The 17,040-nt window shown below is 37.3% G+C and overlaps 1 protein-coding gene across 1 annotated transcript in view; it reads right to left on the minus strand.

Annotated features, from left to right (window-relative positions):
- Window positions 1-1,105, minus strand: part of LOC140233690 (GREB1-like protein) — a 44,280-nt gene extending 43,175 nt beyond the window's left edge. The window contains exon 1 of the mRNA XM_072313790.1: window positions 1,009-1,105. The gene's annotated coding sequence lies outside the window, so the exon portion shown is untranslated. The remainder of the gene's footprint in view (window positions 1-1,008) is intronic.
- Between the last annotated feature and the right edge of the window lie 15,935 nt (window positions 1,106-17,040).

Raw genomic sequence — 17,040 nt, forward strand, 5'->3', positions numbered from 1 at the left:
AGTGATTGAAGTGTAAACTGAAGAGTTACTAATGTAACCTGATTTTTAACAGTGAATTGCTTTCTTTGCATTAATTATGAAAGGCACTGAATAATTGCAATATACTGTATATCAAAATTTAAATACTACCAACAGGTAGATTCTAGAATCATATTTTGGAGGTTACAACCTCACTATCACCATCCTATATAGTTGCAGTCATCTTATTGTAAAGTGCTTTCATTAGAATCCCCCCCCCCCCCCCACACACACACACACACTACCTACCTACACTACAGATCGTTATGCTCTTATCAAGAGTGAAAGAGAGGGACAGAGAGAGGGGGTCGGAAAGACAGATGTATCCCGCTCCATACATGCACAGTTGATGTTGTGCAGGTAAAAGTTTTACATCTCATAGGCCTACTGGTATTACGATTAGGTACCGTTGGCCTATACGCGTTTTCGTCTTTGTGTATTTGGCTGGCATTTAGTGGCATGGAAAAAGGGTCATGCTGGTCAGATGGCATTGGTAGTGAACGTGATCGGCTACGGCTAGCTAGCTCAAGCTGCTGGTGGCTGCTTCATGTCCGTCTCGCCGCCTGTACCCAAGTACGGACATCTCCTCGGCTATCACAAACAACCCACACATCACAAAATTACCAAGGAGTTCGTGCATTCATTATCATCCACTGGATGAAAAAGAAAGAAGCCAGCCAGAAAGCCACACCACATCCACACTACTCATTCTGGTCGGCAGCACAAATACAAAGAACATGCCCGGCACAACAACAGAGCGGTTCATTCAAGCACTTCGCGAACCGTTATGGCCGCGAAAAGAAATCGCCTAGTCGCGCTGGCTGCAGTGAAAATGTGCATGCCCGCCCGGACACGGGACGACAGTGTTTATGCGCGCGGCTCACTCACGGATACGAGCTGATTTGCAATTCAAGGACACACACCATCGACAGAACACGACTACGATTTGAACGTTCGTTGCCAACTAATCGACACATTGTTTTCACTTACACTACTTGAACACTGCTCAATCCAAGCTCTAGTTGAAGTCGGCAGAGAAAAGCATGTCATAAATTGGCTAAATGCGACGAAAACAGCTGCCTTCCTTCGCTCACTGACAAGAAGTCACCGAATCTCGGGTCGCTCGCACTGGACAAGTTGATCCCTGGGACTGTCTAGACTGCGTTGTGACGTCAGGGTACGTCGCGGACCGGACCAGACGTACCTTACGATGGGCGGATTACTAATGCATGGGGGCGAGCAACACATATTTGCTTGAGGGACGTTTTTAAACGTTTGTAAAATCACTCTTGAAATTACGTAACTCACCGGATATTAGTTTATTTCCAGAGTCAAATATCATATCCTTTAGAGTCTTACCCTAATGGCAGGAAATGGGAGCAGTCCAACCACATTTTGAGCTAATGTTCACGTTCCCTCTCGGATTTCTGCAAATGAGCGAGCTCTAATGTGCGAGGGATGTACAAAGTGCCTTTCATGCGTACTGTATTCAAAGACGCCGTGTTGTGTGTATACGACAATAGAATACCGATTCTACTCGCGCAGGAATAATCGGGAATCAAAACGTGTATAGTGTGAAAAGAAAACCTGTTTAATTGTGGTTTCTTCAGAGAATGTCTTGGCGAGGAAGTGATCTTAGTAGTATAGTACCTTACACGCCTTGAAATCCTGGCATAAAGTGAGAATAGACTATGAAGTAGGCACACCCTCCACACTCGCCTTCACACACAAACGGGACAAAGACCTAGCTGGCTAACATTATAATAATCTTACAATAATTATTATGAAGATGAACAATTACAAGACTTATGTTTTACCACCTGTTTTGCTCCATGTCCAGACAGAAAATCACTCACATGAAGCAGCAAAATCAATACCACATTCCGAATTGCAGGGAGCGACTTTACACTGTTAAAGTGAAGGGGTGATTTTATACTTTGATATATCCATGCAATCCATTCAGATTTAGATTGTATTTTGGGCCACCAAAAACGCACGTCGGGCCACCAAAATTTCAAAAATGAAGAATTTGGTGGCCTGATCGGGCCACCAAAAAAGGTCGGATGTTTGCCTTTGGGCCACCAAAAATAAGTAGTGTGTAACCCTGTGTTATGTATCAAAAATAATAGAATGTTATATTTACACACACAACCACACATACACACACAATGTTTTTAGAATCTTGCGAATGAATAAACTACAAATGTCACAAACATAATAAATAACTTGTATGTTCTGGTCAGGAGCACGTTCATATTCCGGAGACGGGGAAAATAAAATTGCGCTTAAAGACTATCATAGGGCCTGGTGGAACTAAAAAAAAAAACAACAACAAACAAACAAACAAACAAACAAACAAACTATTGACAATAATCATCAATAAATAGAAAGTGGAAATGTCTACATGCTATATTATCATAGACAAACTGGAATCTTTTGTTCCCTTTCATTATTTAATCAATCATTAATTTTTCGGTACTTTGCCCCCTGCGGCATATAGTGGATAAGACTCTCGACTCCCAATCGGAGGATCCTAGTTCGATTCCCGCCCAGAGCTAACGGTCCTTGGACAAAATGTTTCTACCCGCAATGTCCCTCTCGACCCAGGTGTATAAATGGGTACCTGGCAACACTAGGGTAATAATAATGGCAGCTATAGGGTCCAATGATAGCAGTGGCAACAGTGAAGAGGCTATACCCTGGATAAATAAGACGTTATTATTATTATTATTATTATTATTATCATTACTATTATTATTATTATTAAGGGATTATTTTTATTATTTTGTGATGCGTATAGTGTTGTGAATTTCACGTATTTTTCTTTGTTACTACATTGTATTGAAATGTGTAATTTTGTGTATGAAAAAGTTCTGCATTGCTGGAAATGAAATAAATAAAATGAAAATGAAATTTTAGCCCTAAATAGGTCTAGTTTTGGTTGACTCGTGGGGCTTCAGGTTTTCATCTTGTTTTGGTGAGATGATGAGAAACCATGCATGCAAATTTTCAAAGAGCATAGAATTATATTTTGAGAAGAATTCAGAGTTTATTTGATGAAAAATTAGTGTTGTTGGGAATATCCATGAACAAAGATGTCCCAATAAAAGGTTGGACCCAGTTATTTTATTAGGGCTTTGGTTGGCTTCGTATTTTGATATCCCAGACATTTCAAAACTGCCGATTTTCATAAGATAAACTTTGAATTTCTCTTAGATTTGAATGCTATTTAATATTTCATAAGTGGTTTTTATATCTCGCAAAATATCAAAATCTGATTCCCCCATCTCTGTAAAAACTATTACCATCCTTTTAAGGCCAAAGTTCCAGATTATTTGACTCGTAGATTATATGGGTATGAGATGATGTTGATTTATTTAAGAAATTACATTTGAATGAAAATGTTATTCTTTTCCAAATCTAAAGCAAAAGAGCGAATAGTGTTCAAGGTTCCTCTATTAAATAAAATGACTTCCTATCATTTTGTTACGTGTAGCAAGTATGAACAAGTGTTCCAACATCGATTTCCCACAGTTTCTAATAACACTGACTCATCGGACATCTTTTCGCCGAAAAAGCAGGCAATTACAATGAAAACAAAACCACTTTCGAAACATCCTTCTCTTGATAAAGTGTACTCATGTCTTCTTCTGTTTTGCATTGTTTTCACAGTTTCCGCAATATGATCCTTACATCAGCCTTGTGAAGTAAGCGCTACGTAAATATTGACGAATGATTTTTAGACTGTTTCATGACGGACAAGGAGATAAGGAAATCACGTGAGGTGAATTCTAAATCTTCATGAGATATTTTGTCTTCTTTTCATTGCCTACGTCTACTATAAACTTGTCATTGCTTGTAGTTTTCATAACAGGCTTCTTCAGGATTTCACGGTGTTTTTTATCTTTACTTCTATAAGCATTGTGCACTGTCGTCAAAAACGAAAAATAAAAACAAAACAAAACTTAGATATATGGTTGTATAGGTCACTTATACAAAAAAAAAAATGTGGTTCAACCATCAACTATATGTGTGACGTCATCATAGTTGGGGTACCACAGTATAGTGACAAGCGCATGCTGTTCTTCGATCGACCCTGATGGGCTCCACGAGCAGCAATCTTATTACTATCCTTGATGCTGGAAACGTTTTAAGAACAGTCATCATAGTACAGTAAAAATCTGTCTGTAGCGGCCACCCAAAGGAGACGGAAAAAAGGCCGTTATAGACAGGTGGCCGCTATAGACGGGTTCCTTGATAAGCCTTTTTCTCTCGGAGGTAATTGTTTTAGTAGTCATAATATAACAGTAAGAGTAATAGTAATAATACAATAACAACAACAATAATATGATTATGTTAAAAAATGATACAATACAATGTAATTATAATGTAATGTAATATAATATAATATAATATAATATAATATAATGTAATATAATATAATATAATATATTATAATATAATATAATATAATGATACAATATATTATGATACAATATAAAACAATGATATCATCATTATCATATAAGACAATGTAATATTATAGTGTAGAACCCACAATGTTACAAAGTAATGATGAAAGACTGAAAAGAATACTTCTTGCAAAAAAAGAAGGACTTTAGACAATGTGTACAAGGCTATGGTATCTTCTGTGTCAATCAGCACTCAAGGCACATGTCCAAAGGGTTAAAGAGGTAACAATGGAAGAATAAATTCACACATATTAAAACTCCGATTCTTGCTGTGTGGGGGCTTAAGAGATATATATAATCATTGTCACTCTTCTCAGTCCCGAAAGTGTGTGCTTCACATTCGTCATTAAGGGCGAAACCTCGGTTCTGACTGGCAGAAATTAGGGGCATGAAATAGATAGTTTCTGTAATGTATCACAGTCCATGGATTTTCCTATTAGAAATGCCTGGTAAAGAAGCAATTTATTCACCTAGTTGTTGCATGTAGGTAGGACAAACCTCCGGCAAGCTCTGTAGTAGTTAAGGGCAGTAGAGGCTTTTGTGAAAAAAAAAGCAGGTATAAAATCTGAATACATTACACAACCGGCGGGTAGTACAATGTCATAATACGTATAGTACAAAACTGCCTAAGCACTACTCTATCGCCTCATAATTATGAATTTTCAATACACCGCCCTCTTTTGGGTGATAGTATATACACGTATACTTCAGTGTACGTGTATATATACCTCATCAATAATCGACGTGTAAGTGCTTATGACCGGTCATAATACTCTAGTCATGGCAGGCCATTATTCTTAAGCAAAATTACGTATCATAAGGCAATATCCAGGAGCAAAATAGATACTATAGGGGGCATTTCATAAAGCATTTTGTGTGATATTATTTCTTTTCTGACAAACTATTTCAAGCTACTGAAATCCTTGCATCTGATTAGCTGAGAGCAAAGTTATCAACAAAAATATCTGACAAAACGCTCGGTGAAATGTCTTCCTTATCACATGTACGCTCTCAGCCAATCATTTGATAAGGATCTGTTTTAGCATTTTATGATGTCGGATAAGACACAGCAGTGACGATGTATGCGAAAGCATTTCATGATGTCATGACACGATCTTTACTAACTTCACTGTCACCGATACCTCGACAGCATGTGGGAATTTGAAACTTCCATATTTAAACAGTCCATTATTTTATGTTTCTTTCTGATTCGATTTGATGTTTTGCTTAGGTTTTAGTCTTCAGTCATCTGGAATATGCCCATTCCTTTCAATTCATAGCAACTTTGCGAGTGACTTCAACCTGTAGGTGTTCAGATTAAGATACACATGAATGTCACGTAATGTCTTAGGGTCCTTTAGGTGTTGTTTCAGAGAGACCTATAGGATGCACAGTTGGTACAGTCGAGTTTCTTTGCTACCGCCACATTATATTAAATGTGATATGATGACAATATTTTTTCAGCCTTCTGATAATTTTTGGCTCAGATGGGGTTGTGAAGTTTTCAAAGTTTTGCTTGAACTTTCTTGTAGGCAAAAGTGCTTGGAATGGGAACTTTTCCAGACTTTCTATAAATTCTTACGTTCGATCCCTACTCAATATATGTATAAACAATCTTTGAGTAATAGATACGTTTATAGGTTTTAATTTCTTTCCATTCCTTCAACGATGTTTTGTTCTGTTTTAATGTTTTGTTATGATAATTTGCATGATGACTACCTGAATGGGAATAAAAGAATGGAAAATGAACCAAAGCGTATGAGGAAAATTTGGCTTTGCCCAAGTTCTTTATTCTCATAAACGAAGTGTTAAAGGTAGGGGATACCTTTTACAGACCTCCCAAAATGCAGCAAAACATTAAATATGAACCTCAGGGGACTTGTTTAGGCCACTGCTGAGAAATTTGGAAGTCAACAGTTATCTACAATTTGAATAATGCACAAAACTCAACTACTCAGTAGTTCTGTGTGTCAGCCACACTTAAGCCTTTTTGTTGCAGTCTTCTGTATTTTTTATCCATAAACACAAATCTAAACGTAATATAAGAGCTGATGTAATAACATATAGAGTGTGTGGCAAGAATGTATATAGAAATGTTTGTAAGTTTTTAAAGGTAGGGAATCCCATTTGCATGCCTTAAATGAAGAGTTGTATAAACACAGTGGTATGTTGAAGAGAGTATCATTTTTAGAAACTCCCATAAAGTATTGAAAGTGGAAGGTAACATTTAGTACATTTTTATTGACCGTTAGATTTTGAATTGAATTCTTTTCGGGGCTCACCGTAAATTCCAGTACATTACTAGGCTACCTTTGCAGACCCATGCACTGCATATGTGTCCATCATGTATATTTTGTGAATAAAGTTCATCAAAACTTACAAACATTTCTATATACATTCTTGCCACAAACTCTATATGTTATAACATCAGCTCTTATACTTTTAGATTTGTGTTTATAGATAAAAAATACAGAAGACTGCAACAAAAAGGCTTAAGTGTGGCTGACACACAGAACTACTGAGTAGTTGAGTTTTGTGCATTATTCAAATTGTAGATAACTGTCGACTTCCAAATTTCTAAGCAGTGGCCTAAACAAGTCCCCTGAGGTTCATATTTAATGTTTTGCTGCATTTTGGGAGTTCTGTAAAAGGTATCCCCTACCTTTAAGGCATGCAAATGGGATTCCCTACCTTTAAAGATGTGCTAATTTTCGTGCAAAAAAAAAAAAAAAAAAATGGTCATATTATGTCATCACAAGTACAAGGCCAAACAGCATATTATTCTGAATAACAATCATACAGCTTGATGCATTTTTTGATAGTCAGTGTGTCTCGGCAATACAGCAATCACCTAATGAGGGCGCCACACATGCTAATTTTTATTTTTCCTCGGTCGCTTTAATACAATTATACTGGTATATGCATTGATTGCTGCTATATCTGGCAAGGCTCAGGAAACCCTTCTGCTCACGTGGGACAACATTTGTCAAAATTAAAAATTAAAAAATGTAAAAATATTCATGAATTGGCCTATTCGAAATTATTATGATTATGCTACAGTCGTATGCTCATTGATCTGGTTTGAGACGATCAGACTATACGGTGTTTTAAAATGTTTTGTTTCCCAGACTGGTCGAAACAGTTTGAGGGCTTTATTTGAACATACACCGACACACTCCAGAGCGGGTTACGCCATTTCCTGACCCACTTCATCTGACACACTCTTTCTGACACACTTTTTTTGCCATTCATTTTGTACACGGGGCAGTTTTCATGAGACGGCCTCTGTTATTGGCTACTGTGCTAATGAATATTCAACAGCCTTACGATTTTTTTTTTCATAATGAGTCACTCGTCTGATGCTGTGTCTGTGATTGGCTTTTAGCTATTGACTTACGCGTGGTATCGTGATATCGATCTCCTCAAGGGGGTCCATGACGATATCTGATTACCTGTGTGTGTCGAATTGCATTTTGGTGCCAGTGAGTGTGGCATAACTTCTGCAGGTTTCTTGTCCATTTTTCTCTCTTTTTCTCTCTTTTGCTTTCGTATCATCTTATCTCTGTTATTCTTAGAGTACAATCGTACTACCACAAGTGTTCCCCCCCCCCCATTTTTTGAAGTGATTATCTCGTTTGCAACAATTTAGAGGTGAGTTTTTGTTCGAGTGTTTGTTGAGTCTTTTGATTGAACACGATGTAGATTATCTACGTGTGTCGAGAACATTCTTACTTTGTATGGTACCCACTCGTTTGTTTGCGTGTGCATTTTTACCGTATACAGTGTCTTCATCGTTCGTCTTCCAAGCAGCGGGTTTTCACCCTAGTTTTCCTCAACGTAGTTTTTTACCTCAAAATTTTTGCGGTGCAGGATATTCAGTGTATTTTTTCTACGGTAAAATGCCATCGTTGAGATCTCCGTGTATTCATTACTAGTTTTCCACCTCCGTTTCATTTTGTGTACAACTAACATTGATCTAAAGCCTAACGTAGTTAGCTACAAAGTCTGCGATGTCTGTACGTTTGCTGATGTGTTTTTGTGAGCTGGGAGTGACTATGGTGGGAATGATATTCAGGGTTTTGCTGTGGTTGAGATGATAGTGATGATGAGCATAATGATTCTGGTGATTATATACGAACCCTTTTGATGATGCAATTTATTTCGTGTGACCATGACGTTGATGGCGAGAACGACACGAGTAGCCTAGCCTAGGCCAAGGACGAGAGTGACACTGTCCACGGGGGCTGTTGCTCGCTCATGCACAGGAGTGGTCTAGACTAGAGACCTGCATTTCATCATTTTTTTTAAAACCTTTTGTTTGTTTACTTGGGTTAGTGCTCCAAAAATTCGTTTCTCTAAAGAAACTCGACCAAAAGGTTGCATCAGGGCTATGCCTTAGTAAATATTAGATCTAAATGGCGATGCTAATTTAGTTTTCATTTAGAACTCGATGATATCCCATTTTCTTTGCTCATTTTTCAAATAATAAATTATTTAGAACTGTACTTAAATTCTGATGTACTGCATTCACCATTGTAAATATCAATAAAAAAGAGCCCGCTGAGCAGGTGTTTCATTCTATCCTTTTCATTTCCTTCCTATCGTTTTGGTTTCCTTCCTGTCACTTCCTTCTTTGACCCTGGATGGAAGAAAAAAAAAATCCCATCTTGCCATGTAAAGACAGAACACATACCATCATGAAATATCATGACATTAGAATAGTTTTAAAAGATTATGTAAGTCATCATAATTCTTGTGTGTGAAAATAAATAATAAATAAAAGGGGATTTCTCACAAAGCAGTTCTTTCAAATGTCCAACAGCCTCAGAACAGCTTCGATAATGAAGCTAGTGAAATCTGAAAACTATCGTGGCAACAAGTGATATTGATAGGGAATTCTGACAAAAACTGTCACAGCATTTGATGTTTAAATTTGTCTAGTTTTATTGGATTAGGTCGTGAAACTAAATGCCACCGACAAAATCACAATCGATCTCAATTTGAACAGAGGCAGTAGGGTAGGAATGACTCAGCAAACAGCTGATTATTTATGCGTCGTATCCATGGGCAACTGCGGGGTGACTGCAAGAAGACGCACGAAGTTTTTAATAGACTTGAGTCAAGAACTATTATTTATTATTAATTTTTTATTCAAAATATTTTTTTCTTTGGATTGCCAAAAAAAAAGTCAAAATATTTCATATTACGCTTCTAAAATGCATTATGAATATATGAAGTATTTTTATCGTGATTTCATGAAGAATTAGAATTACATGTATTATGAATATATAAATACTAGACGGGCTGAACAATGAAGTCTAATTTTGCTCCAAGAATTTGCAGCCCACCGTACCTGCTGGTGGTGCATTCCTAGCGTTCTTGCTTGCCGCACTCTCCCAGCAGCCACGTGCACGCATATACATGCATGCAACAGTCACATAGAGTACACGTTTAGCTACTTCACCGATCTCGCTCCTGATTCTTGCAAAGAAAACCTTCACAAGTGTAGAAAATTCTCTCGAAACTAAGCCAGACATGAATTTGGAACATACATTACAGTGTCAAGACCTTTTCAGTGGACTTTGATTTCGCTATTTGTCTGTTTAGCTCTTGAATGTACGACTTCCTACGTCCGATTTGTTTTTTACCTCACCACGTGGTGCTGTTTTTTCAGCCCCATGCTTCCTCCATATGCACACGTAACACATGTTGTTAACACACACAAGCCACCGGCACCGCGATCGAAGTTTGAGCGATAGCGATAACATGTGTGGAGCAGACATGCGGATTTCAGCACAGGGTAAATGAGTAGTTGAACGTATCACGATTGTAAAACAAATATTTTTCTATGTCTCTGCCAATTTGAATTAGGTTATCTAAGCATAGATAGATTACGATTTTATTCTAAAATAGATTAGCTATGGCAAGAATTTGCTTACACGAGAGTTATATGATAACATTTCAAAATAAAACCCCCGTCATTGAATGGAATGTTCGAGAGCTATCGGGGGGGGGGGGGGGGTTGGGAGGCGGCTCCAGGATGTTATGGACACGTCGAATTATAAGTGGGTAAATGTGATTACAGATGGGTTGAAATGAAGAGGATTTATGAATAAAATACACAGAAACATATTTTTTTTCATAATTCCTTCACAGTTTATTATTTCTTTTTATAAAATTCACATGAATAGTGCTGTACTGAGTCAACTAAGTGCACATTCCCACAAGTGTACATGCATCATCCCTCCTGTTTAGTGGGAATGACACAGGCAGTTTTTCAATGACGTATGCTGAATACCCTTCGCGTATAGATCACGCCGTAGGGAAGATCGCGCCCAAGTTCACTGCCGACTTACTAGGCAGGCACGAAATTACAGATTACACAGAGGCCCGTACGTGGATGGGTTAAGCAGCTGAAAAAAAAAAAAGTACTGGAAGCGCACGTAGTAGCAAGGCCTGCACGTGGATGAGGTTAGAAATTGCCGCGCGCCTCCAGCTCATCAGCTCCTGGCCGCCTCTTATTGGCCGGCCTTGAGCGCGACGTTCGACAAGCCATACCATAGTCTTGAATATTCATTAGCACAGTAGCCAATAACAGAGGCCGTCTCATGAAAACTGCCCCGTGTACAAATTGAGTGGCAAAAAAAGTGTGTCAGAAAGAGTGTGTCAGATAAAGTGGGTCAGGAAATGGCGTAACCCGTTCTCCAGAGCAACCGAGAGAAACACCACATAACATGATTATGATAAGATAAAATAGGATTAATTTATTGATAAAAATTAGTTTACTTTTGTTCATTTATCTATTTTTCTTACTTTTTGCAAATCTTTATACAGAGTGGTCTGATCAGCAGAAAGTAAAATACATACAGCATAAGACAGACAGACATCATAATTATGTATTGAAAACTTTTATTCGAACCCGTCAAGACTTCCGGATTGCTAGACCAGTGCTATACATTACACACACACACACACACACACACACACACACACACACACACACACATATATATATATATATATATATATATATATATGAAGAGTTTGTTTGCAAGTTTGCAAGTCCATATTTGCCAAATGGAGATATTTGCACTTAAAGTTCAAGAAAAATAAAGAGAATAATAAGAAAATTTCGCTTCTTTTGACCATAACTTCAAAAATGTACCTTTTCCGTATTATGTAGTGACCAATGTATCATTAGGTATTATTTTGTACTTTATGACAGAGACCATACTTCAAAATCTTCAAAAATGGACTTATCGGTTTTTGCAAACAAACTCTTCATATATATATATATATATATATATATATATTATATACATACATATCAAAAATAAAACTCAAGAGATACAATCATGCAATTTATAAAAGTGAACTAACTGCCTGTCTTCCTCAGGGCTCTGTTATTGGTTAAAAACCTATGTAAAACAATTATAACAATATATCTATTATATTTCACATCAATTTGTAAATACATGTATGTAGAAGACACTCGTGACCATTCCAAAGCGAGGGATATAATGCAATTTATTGATACGAATACGGGTCCCCAAAATAACCAATCAAATTACAAACAATATACAAACAGTGAAAAAGAAGAATTGATTCTATGCATCTCGCCACGGCAACTGGCGTGCCTCCGCTATAACGCATCACTACATACAGCAAGAGAGACGAAAAACCTCACATTATTGGCAGACAATTTTCATCTCCCAATCATTAAATATCATCTGCCACCTTTAATTCCTTGCATTAGCAACATTACATGATTGTTGACATTAAAAATTTTCATTTGGACGCTCTTGCAACATCACATACAGTTAATTCCTTTTCATCTTTCTTCCGAGTGCACTCTCGATGTTTGTTTTTAATTACTTTCCAAGCGTTATCCAAAAGAACTTTTCAAGACATAAAAGTGAAGAACAGCACAGAAATTGCGGCTTCCTTAATCAGCTTCAGAACTCGCTACTGATGCAAGTGTTTATTTTCTTTTTATTTCATTTATGACTGAGGACATACTGGCCAGTTGATTAATGTACTATAGAATCAATATTCAGTTGGGAACGTAGCAACGGCATAATGTATCTGCCCTTGCAAATGTATTGCACTGCTTAGAATCAGTTTTTTAATGTACTGGGTATTGGTGTGTCGGACAAGTATAAGATTAATATAAAAGACAGTTACCTGGTCTAATCGAGCTAAATATGACAGGACCAAAGTGAGACAGGTATCACCCCGGTAAATGCCTGACATAGAAGTAGAGCTAGTAAATTTTCACTCCAGTCAGGAGAATCATTGGTTTATCAATAAGTTCACATTGTTTTAAGTGTACTTTTCCTCGAAATTTTGTTGATGATCGCCGGAAAGTGGATGTATTTCGACTCCGGGGGCAAATGCGACCTCAATGCCTCCTTGAAAATTATATCGATTATGCGAAATCGATTTTTTAAAGATTAAAAGTACACATTTCCTCGACCTGTTGCCAACACATGTTTAAGGGTATAATCAACCTGCCTTCAAAAAGAGGCAAGTCAAGTGCTCTATCATTATGCTACTGAGAAAAAAGAACAAAATATGGAATTCTCTTTGAATTTTCTTTATATCGTTGTTCTGCATTGACGTCATCAGTTCTATTCTTTTCATCTAACGAGGGTGCATTGAAAATTCAAAAAGTCGTAACTCTTAAAGGTATTGTCCAATTTTCCTTAAACTTCACTGATGGGTTCTGGTGATATTGATGTATTTACTCAATTACTTAATACACGTATACATTAGAGTATACTCTCCCCTCAATGTGCTTTTTGGGATATTGATGGAACCTGAATATTGTGAATTATATGTATATTAATACTAGTGAAGCACACGCGGAGAAACCTATAGTACGTTGAGGCAGTATTTTTTTTTTCTATCCGATACTTATTTTGAAATTCATTTATTTCAGCAATTTGATGACAAACGTAATATACCAATATATTTTTCTTTCGTACAAATCATAAGATTTTTGAAGAAAAAATACTATGTTTGTTTGATAGATACTTTATTTTCTGCAAATCAATATACATAAGTAAAATAATCATGAACATGTGGGAAATATACAAAGTAAATTTAAAACAGAGTCGTTTGACTTGCATAAACAACGATATAAAAGGAAATTAATGATATAACATACAGTATGCATGTCTGTGCAGCAGGGATTACAATAACAATTGTAGTTAAGAAGTTATAGTGAGAAATAAGCAGTATCATGTCAATACAATCTCCTTTCTGAATGGAATGTGTCATTTTACAATATTCCTGTTTGACATTAGAGTGGCGCGGGGTGGAATGCGGGTGAAAGAAAAGAGAAAGAAATAAAGGCAGACTCCAGAAAGGGGGGGGGGGTGGACTAAAGCTTGTTTCGATATAACCGTGTATAATACGCGTAGAGAAGAAAGGGAGGATATGGAGGCAGAGACCGGAGGGAAGACAAGAATCTGGATGCTCTACAACTTTTACAGGGTAGAATACGGGCAGAAAAGACATTAAACTGTGGAGATAAAGAACGAAAGAAGAGAAGAACTGGGCAGAACTGGTTGTGATACAACAGAGTGATAGCTGCTGTCACTGAAAACGGGAGGGTACGGCATTTCAATTTGAAGTCCTTAACAATTATTATCAACTAGTTCAAGGAGCAGTTCAAGGAGCTCTTAATGACCCACCTCAAAATCACATCATGTTGTTGTTGTTATTTTAAAGATCGAAAGAAGAGAGAGAGAGAGAAATGGGGCCCTATACAAATAATTTGCCTCAGACAGTACTTATAACATAAAACAAACATTATAGATCTTAAAGAGATATAAACAAAAATATTAAATGCATACCAAGTCTCCTCGAGGGAGCTCATATCGTCTCCACGAGGGAGCTCATATTGTCTCCACATCATGTGATTAAGCCCACACCCCTCCTCTCATCGTGCACACAAGTTGTATTCATCTTCGTGATAGGCTGCATTTTATAGCCCTTTGAAGATTATAGAAGAAGAAGAAGAAGAAGAACTAACAATCATTCATAACAAAGGCAATGTCAAGGTAATCACACAATGACGTAACAGCGTAGGACAACTATACAATTGCTTGCTAACAAGCAATCAAACATATAGTACATTGACTTCAATTACATTGTTAGTTTCTGTATCAACAGAAACGTAATAATTTGTTGGATGCGAACAGTGAACTAATAGACTGCAGCAATTCATGTATTTGTGACAGTAAAACCAAAGTGAGTCGAAATCGACAAGTCACAAAAACTGTCTTTCATGTATATACTTGTCAAGTTAATTCAGCTACGTTGCCGAGCGTGAAAAGTAGTGGTTGGTGTATGGACATCGATTTAATTATCTTTTTGGTACTACTGTGACGTTAACACGACATATAATAGCTTAAATTGTTCATCTGCTGTACTGAAATGGAACACAGTTTGAATTTTGATCATTTGAGTTTTGATATATGTGGCTTAATTTGTTCATCTACTGCACTGAAATGGAACACAGTTTGACTCTTGATCATCACGTTTTGTGGTGAAGCTACAACAGAATTAAAAATAAAGAAATACATCGGAGGAAAATGTGGTAACTAACCACACTTTCCTCATAATCACTCATAAACTGCAATACCTCAAAATTTGGAGCAAACTCTTTACTTGTACATACCTTGTATGCTATATTCGTTAGGATACATGTAACAAAGAAAAACAATCGTGACAATGCCACTTAGGTTCTTTACTGCTACTCAAATGTACCTTCAAAGGACAAGTTCACCTTCATAGACATGAGGGTTGAGTGAATGCAGCAATATCAGTAGAACACATCAATGAGAGTTTGAGGAAAATCGGACAATCCGTTCAAACGTTATGAATTTTTGAAGTTTCTGCTCAGTCACGACTGGATAAGAAGACTACTATAGCTTATGATGTCATATGAGTACAACTATATAAAGAAAGTATAAAAAAATTTCAAGATATTCTCACTTTTCTCACATAATAAAAGAACCCTCGACTTCTCTCTTTCAGAAGTCAGGGGGAATAATATTACCCCTAACATAAGTCAGTAACAAGTCGAGGAAATGTGCACTTTATTCAAAAAGTCAAGTTTTTGTGAAATTCTCTTTTTATTTTCCTTATTTCGTTGTACGCATGTGGCATCATACACTGTAGTAGTCTTCTCCTCCGGCAGTGATTGTACAGATATTTTAAAAATTCATAACTTTTGAACGGATTGTCGGATTTTCTCCAAACTTTCACTGATGTGTTCTACTAACATTGTTGCCTTCACTCAATCCACATGTATATGAAGGTGAACTTGTCCTTTAACTACATGTAATACATTTGATGAATATAAAATATTGACAATTATTTGATACAAATTACACGGTACATTAATGACAAAGAAAATAAATGTAAAGGTACAATCTAAGGGGAACAATAAATTGTAGAAAAAGGGTAAACTACTCAAAATAATATTTTCGCATGAATTTCCAAAAGGAGAAGAAGAAAATCAAAGGTTATTGTCACAGCTTATTCCATCGAAATATATAGAGTTTATTCACGTTGCAGAAAGCTATCTCACCACTCTGGAACTCTTGGAGATAGCAACAGAATGTGTTGCGTTGTTTACACAGTTGAAAATCAGTGACGATATTGTGCACGTGCTGCAAATCTCTCGTGTATCGATCAATACTGAGGAGACCCTCCTCGTGCTGCACCCAGGCTACGATGACCGAATCATCTCGACAAACAGCTGGGTAAGCATACGCACCCTTCTTCATCACTAAGGCATTTTCCTTCTTCCCCCTACTATCAAGGCACACGATATGCTTCTCATCTTTCACTATCAGGTTTCCCGTTGTCTGAAAAGAGAACATCTCTGAAGGTGCTTGTCCATCACAGAGCATTTCCCGAACTGCTTTTCCGCCAAGTGGAGTAAACACCTGGATCTTGTTTGAAAAAAGAAAAGCAACATAGATATTATCTATGTTATCAACACTGATTAAGAAAATCAAAGGACTCGTTTGGAACTTGACTCTGAGCTTTTCCCATTGTTGAGTGTACAGTGACATCTTTTTGTGTGAATCAAGTACGACACATCGACCATCAGACAGGAATCCAATTCTTGCAACGTTGACATCCTTCAGCACCGTTTCCTGTAACTCGCCGTTTGGAGAGTAGAGCAAGATTCCACCTTCGGACATTCCCACCGCCATCCTACCGTCTGGTTCAGCAGTCATACAGCTTGTGCTATCTTCAAGGAAGTCACATGACATTGGAGATTTCAGCTGTGCTTCTGCTTTCAGATCCCATGAATAACCTTCGAAATCTCCAAGACGAAGTTCGTTGACTTTCACCTGTTTTCGGAATGAAATCTTCTGAGCTCGTTCTGTCACACTTCTCGGTGATTGGTCGTCAGGATCATCTTGTCCCAGAATGCTTTGCAAGTCCGCATACAGCGTGTCGAGTGCAAGCAAGGTGTCTTTTCCTGGGGGTACCTTCATGTTATCACCTATCAACTCTTCCAAAG

The sequence above is a fragment of the Diadema setosum genome, chromosome 10 (assembly GCF_964275005.1).
Source record: "Diadema setosum chromosome 10, eeDiaSeto1, whole genome shotgun sequence".
In the NCBI taxonomy this organism is placed as follows: Eukaryota; Metazoa; Echinodermata; class Echinoidea; order Diadematoida; family Diadematidae; genus Diadema; species Diadema setosum.